At 39.4% G+C, this 14,959-nt stretch overlaps 1 pseudogene; it reads left to right on the top strand.

Annotated features, from left to right (window-relative positions):
• The first annotated feature begins 1,928 nt into the window (after positions 1–1,928).
• Positions 1,929–4,874, top strand: LOC143651244 (melanoma antigen preferentially expressed in tumors-like; annotated as a pseudogene).
• The last annotated feature ends 10,085 nt before the right edge of the window (positions 4,875–14,959 follow it).

The following is a 14,959-nucleotide window of genomic DNA, read 5'->3' as shown; positions in this document are numbered from 1 at the left end:
AGCCTATAGCTTTGGTTGTCTGCAGTGCTTATGAAAATATCAAGAATTCAACTTGGGGAAGTGGAATTTTCCCCCTTTCTCACCATTCCCCAAAGAGGACTTTGCAAATACTTCTTTATTCATAAAGTGATATAATTTTTAAATTATAAAATATGTCTCTAAAGAGGATGACCATTCTGGAAAATTACATTAAAAAGCTGAAGAGAGAGAAAGTGCTGCTGCAGAGTGGGAAAGGCTTTAACATCAAGCAAGTTATAAAATAAAACTTTTAAACATAAGTAGAGAAATGCTTGCTATTTCCACAGAAGTTGAATCTTTTCACAGAAAGAGTTAAAATGGACACTGTAGAGTTGTAAGGAGGATAAACTCTGAAATAAGGAACCATTCCCAATATGTTACATACAGCATTTTATTACACACAGTAAGTCCCCTATTATGAATGTGAAGAAATGTAAAATGTACATGTACAAAAATCAGGTGTTTCCCTTGTCCCTTCTAATAAATGTAAATTTTAAAAAAGGCCTTGGAGGTGCAAAACCTGAGAAGAATATAAAAAATTCTCCATTTGGGAAAGTTGTATCTTTCCACTTTCTCACCATTCCCCCAAGGGGACTATGCAAATACATTTTTATTCACTTTTCAAATCCACGAGAAGCAAACTCACTGCCCTTCCCTTCTCTATATGGGACATGACTCCTGGGGTGTTGGCCTTCCTCGCAACATGGGACAGAAATCCTAGAGTGAGCTGGGACTCGACACCAAGGGATTGAGAAAACCTCTACCAAAAGGAGGTAGAGAGAAATGAGACAAAATAAAGTGTCAGTGGCTGAGAGATTCCAAACAGAGTCAAGAGGCTATTCTGGAGGTTATTCGTATGCATTAAATAGATATCACCTTTCTAGTTAAGGTGTAACAGATAGGCTGGAGAGAACTGCATGAAAATGTAGAGCTGTGTGCCAGTAGCCATGTTTCTTGAAGATGATTGTATAATGATATATATTGACGGTGTGATTCTGAAAACCTTGTGTCTGATGCTTCTTTTATCTACCTTATGGACAGATGAGTAAAACATATGGATTAAAAAAAGATAAATAATTGGAGGAAGTAATGTTAAAATAAATTTAGTAGATTGAAATGCTAGTGATCAATGAAAGGGAGGGGTAAGGGGTATGGTATGTATGAATATTTTTCTGTTTTCTTTTTATTTATTTTTCTGAATTGATGCAAATGTTCTAATAAATGATCATGATGATGAATATACAATTATGTGATAAAAAAGAAAAAAGAATGTTCATATTGTGTGTTGACTGGTTTTATTAATAAAAATTTTTAAAAATAAAATAATAAAATAAAACAAAAGACCTGAGGGGATGCCCAAAGACTGCATACTCTGGGGAGGAAAATCTAAGTGACATTGCTTGGGCTGCCTCTGAGCCAGGAGTATATGAATGGGGCTAAATCCAAAGAGCAGCTGGCAGCCCCCAGGCCTAAGGCTCCCTGTCAGGGACTCTCCTCAGGTAGGCATCCTTGTCTGCACAGAGGAGGACACCAAGGAGGTTTTGTCTCTGTCTCGTTTTCTTTGAACATCCTGAGAACCTGGACTCTGAGCTCAGCTACTTCTTGTGGAAGCATCTCTTCCATCTCTTCCATCCCTTGAGTGATTGATGAGACACTAGGGTTAGGGTTAGGATTAGGGTTAGGGTTAGAATTAGGGTTAGGATTAGGGTTAGGGTTAGGGTTAGAGTTGGAATTGGGATAAACTGAGTACACTCCACCCACCACCCTCCCCCATTGTCAGAACAGTAACTTTGCTCCTGAATCAATTCCTCTGGGAACAGAGAAGATGGAGTTGTTTGTGGTTCACCTGTGAAGGATGTCTTGCTCCCTGGGTGTTTCCTAAGGATTCTTTTCACAGCAGATTTATCAGGATGAGCATCCATGCTCCAATCTGTCTCCTGGAACTGTCCTGTGAGAGCCTGCTAATGGACAAGGCCTTGGCTATCTCAGCAATGAAGGATACCTCCTGAGCTCTTGCTGCCACTGTTCATAGCAGCCCTCACTGGGAGACACTATGTGGCATTGAAGGCCATGGTGCAGGCCTGGCCCTGTTCCTGTCTCCCAAGGAAACATGGCTTCACCAGGAACCTTACAGGCTGCATTCGATGGAATCAAAGCCAGAAGTTTTGCTCTAGGTGAGGGTGATCCAGGTCGCTTGGTAGGCCCAGGTGAGTCAGAGCAAGACAAATGGGTTAGGGTAAATCAGACTGGGTCAAAGGGTGGGCCACAGACTCTAAGGGTGTCATAAGGAAGCTTGGGGAGGCCTAGGGCTGATGCTAGTCTCACTTAAGAAAAGCGCTTCAGGAAGAAGAAGGCAATTAAAATGCAGAGCTGATAGAGGGAACATGTACTCCTCTCCTCCCAAGGATACTTAAAGGTTCTTGAACTGGGGATGTGGAAATCAAAGGAAGAAGGGAACAATTGCTCTCTGGTATATGGGATTAAAATTGCCCATCAGATCTCTGGTCCTTGCCTAAATCTTGGCCCCAATGGTCTTTTTCTGAATTGATCTTTAAGGGTCTCAGCCAATGATCTGTTTCTCTCATAGGAGATGGAAACTACAAGTGCTGGCTTTATGGAAGCATGCTCATCAGGACTTCTGGAACATTTGGCCTAGATCTGCAACCCATGTATCTTCATTGATGGAGCCAGGGACAGACAATCCCACAACTAAGAGGCAAAGAGTGGAGGGTTCCAGGATGGAGGAGAAGCAGCCCTCATCTCCACTGGAGGTGCTCCTGGACCTTTGCCTCAGGAAAGGCACCCCCAACAAATATCTCACTATCTCATTAAGAGGGTCAAGCAGAGGAAAGATTTACAACTGTACTGTCAGAAACTCAACATTTTTGTCATGCCAATCTAAAATATTAGGAAGATCCTGAAGGTGGTGGAGCTGGAGTTGATCCAGAATTTGGAAGTGAATTGCACCTGGAAACTCTGTATCCTGGGATGGTTTGTTCCTCACCTGGGTCAGATGGTTAACCTGCACAGGTTCCTCCTCTCCCCAATCCACATGTCTTCTGATATGTCTCCAGCAAAGGAGGAGCAATATGTTGGCCAGCTCACCTCCCAGTTATTCCATCTGCAGCATCTACATGTCCTCCATTTGGACTCTGTCTCTTTTATGGAAGGTTGCTTGGACCAGGTACTCAGGTGAGGAGTGGCAAGGCTTTTCTGTGGACCAGAGCCAGTCCTTCTTCATTTCTTTAAATAATAACAGGCATTGACTGTGTGTTAGCTGCCAGCTATGTAAAGTTAAGGAGAGTCTTTCACATTGTCTTCTTCAATATTGTCTATAAAGTGGGGTAGCTGCTTCAAGGACAGACAATATGTTAGGAAAGTCTGTGATGGGGGATTTGGGCATAGTCAAGGCAGACTTGATAATTCTGCTTTAGGAAGTGATGTCTAAGTTAAGATGAAAATAGGAGAAGAGGACATTGCTAAAGGAGAGAAAGCCTATCAAATGAAAGGTGTCAAAATGTAAACTCTGCACTTACCACCTCGTAAACATGAGCCACTTCCTCCAAACCTCCCTGTCTGTTAAAGGGTTGCCTTTTGCTCCCATTAAATTATTATATAGGAAATGGATGATTCTGCAGGTGTAGCTGAAGGAGTAAGTGTAGAAAATTATAAAACATGATAGTTGCTTTGCCCATGACACAGTGCTATACGTGAACCCCTGAAGCCTGGTAAGCTCAGCTGATGTGGCCAGACCTTGCCCAGGTTTCTCCTTTATGGAGGTCTACTGAAGCCTCATCTGGCACAGATATGGGTAGCTGAGGCCCAAACAGTGGCTCTAAGAAAGTTGATTTGAAAGTACTTTTAGACCTGTCTCCAAGTAATAAAATTCACTGGTGCCAGCTGTTGATTCATCACATCAGATAGTCCTCTGAGCATGTTGCATTATCTTGATCCATTCTTATGACAAGTCAGAGGGGGCAAAAGAGATAAATGTATTGTACTCTCCTTGAGAGCTGAAGAAAGGGCTCAATAGAGATCACATTCACTTGACACAGTCACAGGTCAATTAAAGTCATGGAGAGATTTCCACCTAAAGTCAAACTGCCTTAAATGTCCATGCACTCACCATGTGGCATGCCAAGTATTGACTATCAACAGATGGTGAGACTAGCCTGAGCTTGAGTGAAAATGTCATTTCCCCTCCCATGAGGGGAAACCTCACCACCTTCTACCTACCATGACATTCCCCAGAACTAATTCTCTCTCTCTCTCTCCCCAGGTGCCTGAAGCCCTCTTTGGAGACCCTCTCCATCACCAATTGCCTGCTTTAGGAGTCACATCTGATGCATCTGTCCCTGTGCCCAAATGTCAGTCAGCTGAAGGATCTGAGTCAGAGTGGCATCAGCCTGACCAATGTAAGTTCTGGAGCCCTCAACATTCTGTTAGAGAGAGCCTCAGCCACCCTCCAGGATTTGGATCTAGATAAGTGTAGGATGATGGGTTCCCAGTTCAGTCTCCTTCTCTGTGCTCTGGACCACTGCTCCTAACTGACAATCCTCAGCTTCTGCAGAAGTCTCATCTCCATAGTCATCCTAGAGAACTTGCTGAGGTTTGTGGTGGGGCTGAACAAATTAAGCCATGTGTTGTATCCTGCTCCTCTGTGGAGCTACAAAGACACCAACAGGACTCCACACCCAGGGAAACTTGCCCAGCTCCATGCCAAGCTGGGACAGATGCTTCAGGAGGTGTGGTGACCCAGCATGATCTGGTCCCAGGCCAGCTCCTGTGGGTGCTGTGGCAACAGAGCCTATTATGACCCAGAACCCCTCTTTTGCCCTTGTTATCTGCCTGTCTAGCTGGGGTGCACATGCCAAAGGCTTGATTCTGTGCACTTGGAAACTGAAAGCTAGGACACAAATTCATAAAGACACACAGAGACTGCATTTTCAGACAGTCATTCAATGGGAACAAGGGAAGGAAATGGTGATTGTGATGAGGTGGGGCTGTTTTGTTTGATGGGGCTTTCCAGGGACATGTGTCCCATAGAGTCAGAAATATGTATCTGACTTTCTAGAGAGGGACTGGGCTTAAGGGTTACATCTGGGAGTTATTCTTGCATTGATGTCTATAAAGAAGCACTTGCAAATAAAGGAAATTTAATTGTAAACCATCTGGTATTCCCAAACATATATTTACCTGTTTTTCCAGTTTAAAACCTTAGCATTAGATAAAATAAATTCCTGAGATTAAAAAAAAAAACTCTTAGGAATCTCTAGTTACTGATCCAGTAAAAACACATTGCATGTCTATGATGTTTGGAAACTCAGACAAGGTTAGCTTTCAAGAGCTCACAGCATCATCATTCATATTTGTTTAATCTCTCTGAGGCATCATTTACCTACTCACTTATTTCTGAGGTTATTCAGTAGGACATTGGATGCAGGGCATATGGAAATATATTAGTGGCCATTAGTGAGTATCCAGTACAGTAAAGTGTTCTTTTCAAGGACCCTCAGTACCAATTCCACCAAGACCCTGGACCCAAGCATTCCTTGTGGTTCAGTGGTGCATCCATAAGGCTCAGTCCTTGGCTGAGGCCTGAAAATGCTAGAGCTGGTTTTCATGTTGGCCAGGCTAGGGTTCAGTGGATGCTGTATCTGTTAGATCTCTGCTAGTTCCTCATTCTCATGGTCCTGAGGAACAATGGCATAACTTTATTCTGGTGCACAGCCTATCCAATTTTATAGCTTCCTTTGGTGAGCTGGATCTGTGTTTGTATCATTTTACCCCTAGGTGATGATGCATAAGCTCTGCTTTCTTCTTTCTTCCACTTACTCAACTGCCCAAAAGTTTTAGTTGAGGAATAGAGAATTGCTTCCATGTGGCCCTTAAAGTGGCCCCAAATCAATCAGGACAGGGATGATGCCTGATTTCCATATAATTGCTGGCTCTTGACAAGCTTCCTGCTAATGAGGAAGCCATGCTGCCCTTGGATTCACGGTGATGGGTAATAGTCCATAGGAAGTAGGAAAATGGATCAGGATTGAAGGTGTGCTGGTTTACTTATACAAAGGTTTGTTAACCTTTTTGAACATGCCAGATTTTGTACTAGATGCTGGGTTTACCTCCTAGAACTAGAGAGGGCCAAGGGTGTCAAGAATGGATTATGGTTGACAAGAAAGGGGGAAAATTCAACTTCCCCATGTGGAGAATTCCTGATATTCTTACAAGCAGTAGGGACAACCAAAGCAATAGGCTAAGACCTCAATTTTGGTGTTTGTTCATATGAAACTTATCTGTGCAAAGGATAGGCTAAGCCTCCTTAAAATTAGGCCTTAAGGTCACCCCAGAGAAAATCTTTTGTTGCTCCAATATTGTCATCTCTCTCTCTCAGCCAACATGACAAGCAAACTCACTGTCCTCCCCCTCTTTATGTGGGACATATCTGCTGGGGATGTAAACCTTCCTGGCGACATCAGACAGAATATCCTAGAATGAGCTGGTACTCAGCATCAAGGGATTGAGAAAACCTTCCTGACCAAAGCGGGGAAGAGAGAAATGAGACAAAATAAAGTTCAAAAGCTGAGAGATTCCAGAGTCAAGAGGTTATCCTGGGGGTTATTCTTATGCATTGTATAGATAACACCTTTATAGTTAAGGTATATTGGAGAGTCTGGAGGGAAGTGCTAGAAATGTAGAACTGTGTGCCAGTAGCCATGTTTCTTGAAGATGATTGTATAATGATATAGCTTTCACAATGTGACTGTGTGATTGTGAAAACCTTGTGTCTGATGCTCCTTTTATCTACAGTACAGACAGATGAGTAAGACATATGGATTAAAAGTAAATAAATAATAAGGGGAAGAAATGTTAAAATAAATTTAGTGGATTGAAATGCTATTAATCAAGGAAAGGGAGTGGTAAGGGGTATAGAAAAAAATAGAGGAAACAAAGGCTAAAATATATTGGGGAGATGGAAATACTGGCAGTGAATGAGAGGGTGGGGTAAGGGTATGGTATATATGAGGTTTTTTTTTTATTTCTTTTTCAGAATGGATGCAAGTGTTCTAAGAAATGATCATGGTGATGAATATACAACTATGTGATGATATTGTGAGTTATTGATTATACACCAAGAATGGAATGATCGTATGGAAACAATATTCATGTTTGTATGTTGTTAAGTTTAAAAAAAATTAAAAAATTAAAAAAAAGAATGGATCATGGTGAGGGTGGAACATGGGTTATGATTATGGGTTTTATAGGCTACCACACACAGATACATGAGTTGATCCCTTACACATTTTAACTTCCTGAAGCCTTCTAATTACAGTAATTTCTGGAAAAGCAATTCCTGTAGCAGGGCTTAGGGAATTAGAAGAAAGCCTGAGATTATAGCTTCTTTATGCCATAATTTTTAAAATTTTTTATTGTATAATATAACATATACACAAAGCAAAGTAAGTAAGAAGCAATAGTTTTCAAAGCACTATTCAACAAGTAGTTACAGGACAGATCCCAGAGTCTGTCTTGGGCAATGATACCATCCTCTCAGATTTTTCCTTCTAACTGCTTCAGAATATAGGAGGCTAGAAAGCATAAATATTGTTTTATCATTGCAATTGATTTTTATCCCCCTTTTTGTGAAAAATAATATGTATACAGAAAAGCAATAAATTTCAGAGCACAGCACAACAATTTGTTGAGGAACAGATTTCAGAGTTTGGAATGGGTTACAATTCCCCAATTTAAGGCTTTTTACTTCCAGCTGCTCTAAGGTACTGGAGACTAAAACAAATATCAGTTTAATGATTCAGCAAACATATGTCAAATTCTATCTCCTCTGTATAACTATACCAACACCTTTTATTCCATAAATTTTACACTATTTATTGAACATAAATTATTTTAATCCCAAGTATTTCCATTTTGTTGATTAAGGGGTCTCAGAGCACCAATTATTCCTTGGCATTTCGGCCATCCAGGTTGAATATATACCCCCGGATAATCATACTACATGCTCTCTCAGATACCAGGTCAGCAACCATAGTGCTGCTCAGATCCTCAGACCATCCACTTTGGGTGACAGTGAACCCAACTGGATGACAGTAGTTTCTATTTCATTCTTTAGTTGCATTCAGCACTAGAAAGTATTGCTTATTCCTTGCAACATGAAGATTGGGTGTAGCATACACTCAGTCATCCACCATTGACTTCATTCTCTGAGAATAAAGAAAATCAAGTATTGGAAGAAGCCAAACTTCTACTGATCAAGATGGATGCACAAAAATTCAGTTTTCTAAGAGATGTCTGGACATGTAGGTGAAAAATTAGGCAAGTTTATTAATGTATGTTACTGACCTATTAATATATAATATATTACATTATTATAATTAATTAATATATAATATAATTATATTATATTAATATGTTATATTAATATATTATACAATATAAATATTGTATATATTATTCAATTGAATAATATAGATGAAATTATGGTAATGATATTTCCTGGAATTATTTGGCTAGCTCATAAACTCCAAATGGACTTGCATAGACATTTCTCCAAAGAGGATACATAAATGGCCAATAAACACATGAAAAGATGCTCAACATCCTTAATCTTAAGGGAAAGGCAAATCCAAACCAATGAGATACCACTTCATACCCATTAGAATAGCTTTTATTAAAACAAAAAAGTGTTGGTGAAGATGTGGAGAAACTAGACCTCTGATGCATTGCTGCTGGGAATGTAAAATGGTGCAACCACTGTGGAAAGTTGGGCAGTTCTTCAGAACATTAAACACAGAATACCACATGAGGCAGCAAATCCACTTCTAGGTATAATCCCAAAGAATTGAAAGCAGAGACTCAAATACTTGCACACCAATATCCATAGCAGAATTATTCATGGTAGCCAAAAGGTAGAAATAATGTATCTAATAATAGATTAATAAATTAACAAAATGTGATATAATCATAATATGGAAAATTATTCAGCCATAAAAAGGAATGAAGTCCTGTTACATGCTACAACATGGATGTATCTTGAAAACATGCTAAGTGAAATAAGTCAGAGAGAAATGGATGAGTATTGTATGATTCCACTTATATTAAATATCTGGAATATGCAAATTCATAGACAAATCAGAAGTTACCAGGGGCTGGGAGAAAGGAAGAATGGGGAGTTGCTGTTAAATGTGTACAGAGTTTCTGTTTGGGGCAATGAAAAATTTCTGGAAGCAGTGGTGTTAATATACATTATTGAAAATGTAGTCAATGTCCCTGGTTTGTACACTTGACAAAGGTTAAAATGTTATATTTTGAATTAGGTATATTTTAGCATAATAATAAAATGAAAAAAAACTGGGGTGAGCACTTTTCTCTACAACCAACTTAATTCAATGAGGGGAAAAAACAGTTTAATGCAGAGAATTTTGTTTTCTTCAACAGTGCACTGACATGGAGATAAAAATATGTTAATGCCATACTAATAATCAAATACCAAATATAACAAGCACAGCCTAATTAGTGGGGTGGTTTGAGGCTGTATGTACCCCAGAACAAACATATTCTGAAATCTAATCCATTCCTGTGGGTGTGAACTGGGTCTTGTAATTGAGGCTACTTGGGTTAAGATGTGACCCACCTCATTCAGGATGGGTCTTAATCCTCTTACTGGAATCCTTTTTAAATAGAATGAATACAGAGAGTGAAAAATGGAAGTAAGAAGCTGAAAACAATGAAACCCAGAAAGGAGGGGAGTGACCAGCAGATGCCACCGTGGGCCTTGCCATATGGCAGAGTGGCCAAGGAGTGCTGCCAGCCCTTGCAGTTCAGAGTTTGGTTCATAGTCTAGCCACATGGGATCAACTGGGAGCTTGTTAGAAATTCAGACTGTCATGTGTAAGCTATCAATGTAACAACAACATGAATGACTGAATAAATGAATCTCATAAATATTATGCTCATTGAAAACAGCCAGACATGAAAGAGTACATATCACATAATTCCATTTATACAAAACTCTAGAAAAGATACATCTAATCTTCAGTGACAGAACACAGATCAGTGATTGCCTAGAGGAGAGGAAGCATGGAGGTTGATTGGGAAGAGGCTCAAGGGGGCTCTTGGGGATGATGAAAGGATTGCATATCTTGACTGTAGTGGTTATTATATATGTGTGTATAAATTTGTCAAAACTCATCAAAATGAAAAGAAAAGAAACTCAGTCAGGCCCAGCCCAAATCTACTGGATCTGGCTTTGTTTGTATCTCCCAACCTCCCTCACTACTGCAGGTTATCCAGAAGCCCCTGAAAATGAGGGTGACTGGGAACTTTGAGGAGGACTGGGGAAGCTCTCAATTCAAGTTCCAGCCCTTGTTTATCCAACTTTATCACCTACTGCTCTGCTTGGACCAAAGTGAGTGCTCAATCTAAATATCAAGTAAGTGAAAGAAAGTAAATACCTGGCCCTCGACCCACCATTTATGTTTCTGTCAAAGGAATGAGTGTGTGGATATTTTAATCATTCTACAGATACCATGATTTGTAAGGGGCCAGATCCTGAGAAATAGGGCAGACATTAGACATTCAAATTCACAGGCCATCCTCAGGAGAATTGAATTTCCTAGGTGTGAAGTGGGCCCTAGAATCTGTATGTTTAACAAATGTCTCAAGTCATTCTAATATTTGAGGAATTTTCAGAAACATGATCTAAGGGTTACATTTTGTTTTCTTTTCCCCTAAATTATTTTTGCAAAGTTATGTTCATCATCAAGGAATTTTTTGTTGCCATTCAAAAGTTTTCATAAGTTTAAACCTTGAAAAGGATGTCATTTCTGGCATGCAATAAAAAATAATATTAAATAACACTGTTAACATCATTCTTTTAAGTGTATCCAAAGAATAAAAATAACATAGAATTATTTACAATACCCACCATAATTTAAAAAAGAAACACACCAATGAGCACTTCTTAAAGGTTAAAACCTTTATTCTATGGCTTTAAATCCATTAACTCTTACATCTAGTCTACTTCCCTCAAAGGACTGTATGATATTTTGATGGACTGTGTGCTTGGAATCGTCTCTACCAAAAAAAATTTATGAATTTAAATTTAAGTTTTAAAAGTGATTTACTGGGAGCACAGTCTCAAGCATTTTTATTGTTATCACTGTAATTATTAATAACATAGAATTGATAAGGCCACAAAAATATATTACATGTTTTTATATGTAATTTTTAATGTAAAAAACTTTGCTGGAAATAGAACACTTCTTAGCTTTCTAAAGGAGGAAAAAACTCGAGTCAATTCAGTTATTAGCACTTGTCTTAGTTTTATTGCAAATTTGCTACAAGGAGAAGGCAAAGCCAGCCAAAACCAAGCCAAGTCAAATTGGAGATTTACACTTGACGTGGACACATTGTAGGAAAATAGAGAGGTTAGTAATCATAGCATTAAGTTGAAGTAGATTACAAGTTTAACCTCAGTATTATTGTAGGACTTTATGAATTCATGTATATCACCTCAGTATTGTTGTTGTATAACTTTATGAATTTGTGTGTACCACTTTATGCATTCACATGTATTACTCTGTGATTTTGTGTGCATCATTATGAACTGATGCTCTTGTAAAGGTATATATAATTGCAGGCTTTCTTGAAGGAAGAAAAGCAGAATGTCTGCAGTGTTGTAAATCACATCCAGGCTTGCTCAAGCCTGTCCAAATATATTGTTGTACAAAGAGGAAGACTGCCAGACCTGTTTCTTGCCATGTCCGGAGCTGCCCTCATCTCAGACAAAGGAGTTCAGCTAAGAACCAGACAGTAACTCCTACTCTGCAAGTTCTGTCTCTGCATTTTCCAGTGTTTACCACCCATTCCCTTAGTAACTCCCACCTTTTTCATTAGCCTATATAATCTAGAAACAAAGAATATTCAGGGCTCAAACTTTGGACAAAGAGTCCTCTGGGTCAGCTGGCAATAGAGTTCTGGCCACTTCACTGAGGCTCAGGTGTTTTCTTGGGAAAACAGAGTTTCAAAATAAAAAAGGGAACATAAAGGAAAAAGTCAATAACTCCACTAACAGTCATCTACAAGGACTACTGGCTAATTTTCAAAGATAAATCTTAATCCCATTAAAGTTGATCAGATAATTGTCTAAACACCATTGTCAGGAATGCTAACTTCTTCCTACATGGAGGTTACCAAAGAAGCCATACAGACTAGGTGGGAACAACTGTTGTTCTTTTTTAAATTGGGGTTCCCCAGAGAAACAGAACCAACAGAACAGATATGTCTATCTATCTATCTACCAATCATGGTATAAATATTTATAGGAAATGGCTCACACAACTGTGGGGGCTGGGAAGTTCAAATTCTATAGGGCAGGCAGCAAGATGGGAACTTCAATGACGGTGATGTCTACTTCTCCAGAAAAAATAGGCTGTCTAAAGAAGAAATAGTCTTTCTGACTGCCAAAATCCTCAGTTCTCCCTTTCAGGCCTCCAATTGATGGGATGAGTCCTGATTACTGAACTGATGGGATGAGTTCTGATTGCTGAACTGATGGGATGAGTTCTAATTGCTGAACTGATGGGATGAGTTCTCCTGCTTCTTATTGCTAAGGGCAGTCTCCTTATTGACTGTAGATATAATCAGCCATAGATGCAATCAACTGACTAAGAATTTAGATCCATCTGTAAAAAAAACACTCACAGTAACAATCAGGTTGGTATATCCTTTAACAAATAACTGATCACCATAACAAATAACTGGACACCATAACCTAGCCAACTTGATACATGAAATTAACTATTTCAATTTTAGATGAGGGTTTCTCAACCTTGGCACTCTTAATACTTTGGGCTGAATAATTCCCTGTTCTGAGGGGCTGTCCTTTGTGTTGTAGGAAGTAATCTTGGCCTGGTACCTAGTAAATGCCACTAGTGTCTCATGATTGTCACTTAAATGTGTCTCCAATCATTGCCAAATGTCCCTGAGGGGTCAAAATAAGCCAAGATGAGAATTATTGCTCTAGAGTAAGACATGGTTCAGCACCAATTCTATTTCTTTTTTTTCTCTAATTTTTCTAAGTGACAATACTGAGAAATGTAAAATAAATAAGTCAATTGGAAAAGAAACAGTTTTGTTAAAAGCAGTTTCATTCACTGTTTTGAACAGCTTCTGAATTATATGCCAGAAATTGAAAGGCTTATTACCCAGTCATTGGAAGCATTCATGTTCTCACCAATATTTCAAATTGTCCCATTATTTATGCTCTGGGAGTATTTTATACCCTGGCCCATCTAACCTAGAAAGATTCAGTCTTTTCCCATGAAATGGTCTACCACTGGCCTTTCCTCGGGTTTAGTGTACATGGCATTGAGGATCAGGAATGGGATTCCCCTCAACTCTAATTTAATTGATGTGGGGTAAGACTGGCCATTGGTGTTTCTTAAAGCTACCAGGCATTGCTAATGGAAATGCTCAGCAAGAGCCATTGGTTTGAACATTCTGTATTAGATGGCTCGCAAAACAGCTTGCTAAAGTATTTAGTGTGGTGGGCAGAACATGGGATGTGTCTATGAAACAAGCCTACCACAATTGCTGGAGGTACTCCTGTAAAGAAGGATTTTATAAAACTTAACAGTAGCTAACTTTTCTTATGTAAAGAAGGATTTTATAAAGAAAAGAGTTATGGGCCCCATCAGGCTAAAACAACCCGGGACTTCCCAGGGGCGGTTATCTGCTGCCTTTGTTATGCAAGGTTTTCTGCTGCCTTGGTTATGCAAGGTTGTAACTGCCGGAGAAAGTTTATCTAAGAATGCAACTGAGAAGGTTGAGTAAGGGAGTTTTGCACGAGACAGCTGCTTCTTGCAAGAAGCAGCTCCCATGACTCATGCGCGAAAAATGTTTGTTATCTGCTTCTTGCAAAATGTTCGTTATCTACTTCCTGCATAAAGCAGAACCTGTAACTAATGTTCAACCCTCAAACCCCACACCCTTATCCTGGCCCTCAAAAGGCTTCCCAAAACCCAGGTTCGGGGCTCTCTGTTCCTGCGTGTTCAGTGAGCCCCACGCATGTGTGGTAAATAAACCCCTTGCGTGTTGCATGAGAGAACGTCTCTTGGAGTCTTCCTTTGCGTGGCAAAACTCTCGAATTCTCGAATTCTTACACTCCTGGGGAGCACAAGGGGCTGTGTCTGCCACATCATTCCATCTTACACCATGCCACTGACCCATAAATTCTGAACCTAGCGAAGTATGACATTTATATCCCCATTAAACCAGAGATTGCTAATCTGAAGTCCACAGGCCAAGTAACATACAGAGGTCTTTAATTTGGCTTCATCATATTTTTAAATTATCAATCTGTTTTAAAATTACTAATCTTCAGAATCTGGAGACAACATAAAAATTCACATTTTCAACTTTGTGGCAAAACTGATCAACAACACTAGCATTGTCACTTGGCAGAAACAATACGAAATCAAGTAGCATCATTTGAATGGTCCCTCAGTGATTGTGTTTCCAAGGGACCCCTTTTCTCTACATCTGATCCTCTCCTTCCTGCTTGGCTCTTACAGACTTGTGAGTTTCAGAATCCTGATCAAAACACTTCATGGAGCTACAAAGAATGTTGGCTATGTTAGGGGAACTCCAACTGGGAAACCCTTTCTAGTACTCTTTCAGAAACTACTTCACAAACATAACTATTGATTAGATAAAGCTAATCATAATCATATCATTATATATTGTTTTGAATGATGATTTGCTCAAATCATTAATCCAATCAGATTAATCCTTTGCTATGAATAATAATTTATTCATTCAGGTGATAGAAAGAAGTGGACTGAGGCTCATGGAAGGTCAGAGTTCACGGATAAGGTGTATGTAGCTCACACCCACCATTCTATGCAGATGAAATAGAGAG

The sequence above is a fragment of the Tamandua tetradactyla genome, chromosome 12 (genome assembly GCF_023851605.1).
Source record: "Tamandua tetradactyla isolate mTamTet1 chromosome 12, mTamTet1.pri, whole genome shotgun sequence".
Classification (NCBI taxonomy): Eukaryota; Metazoa; Chordata; class Mammalia; order Pilosa; family Myrmecophagidae; genus Tamandua; species Tamandua tetradactyla.
The sequence above is the reverse complement of the archived record's forward strand: the minus strand, read 5'-3'. Positions and strand labels throughout refer to the sequence as shown.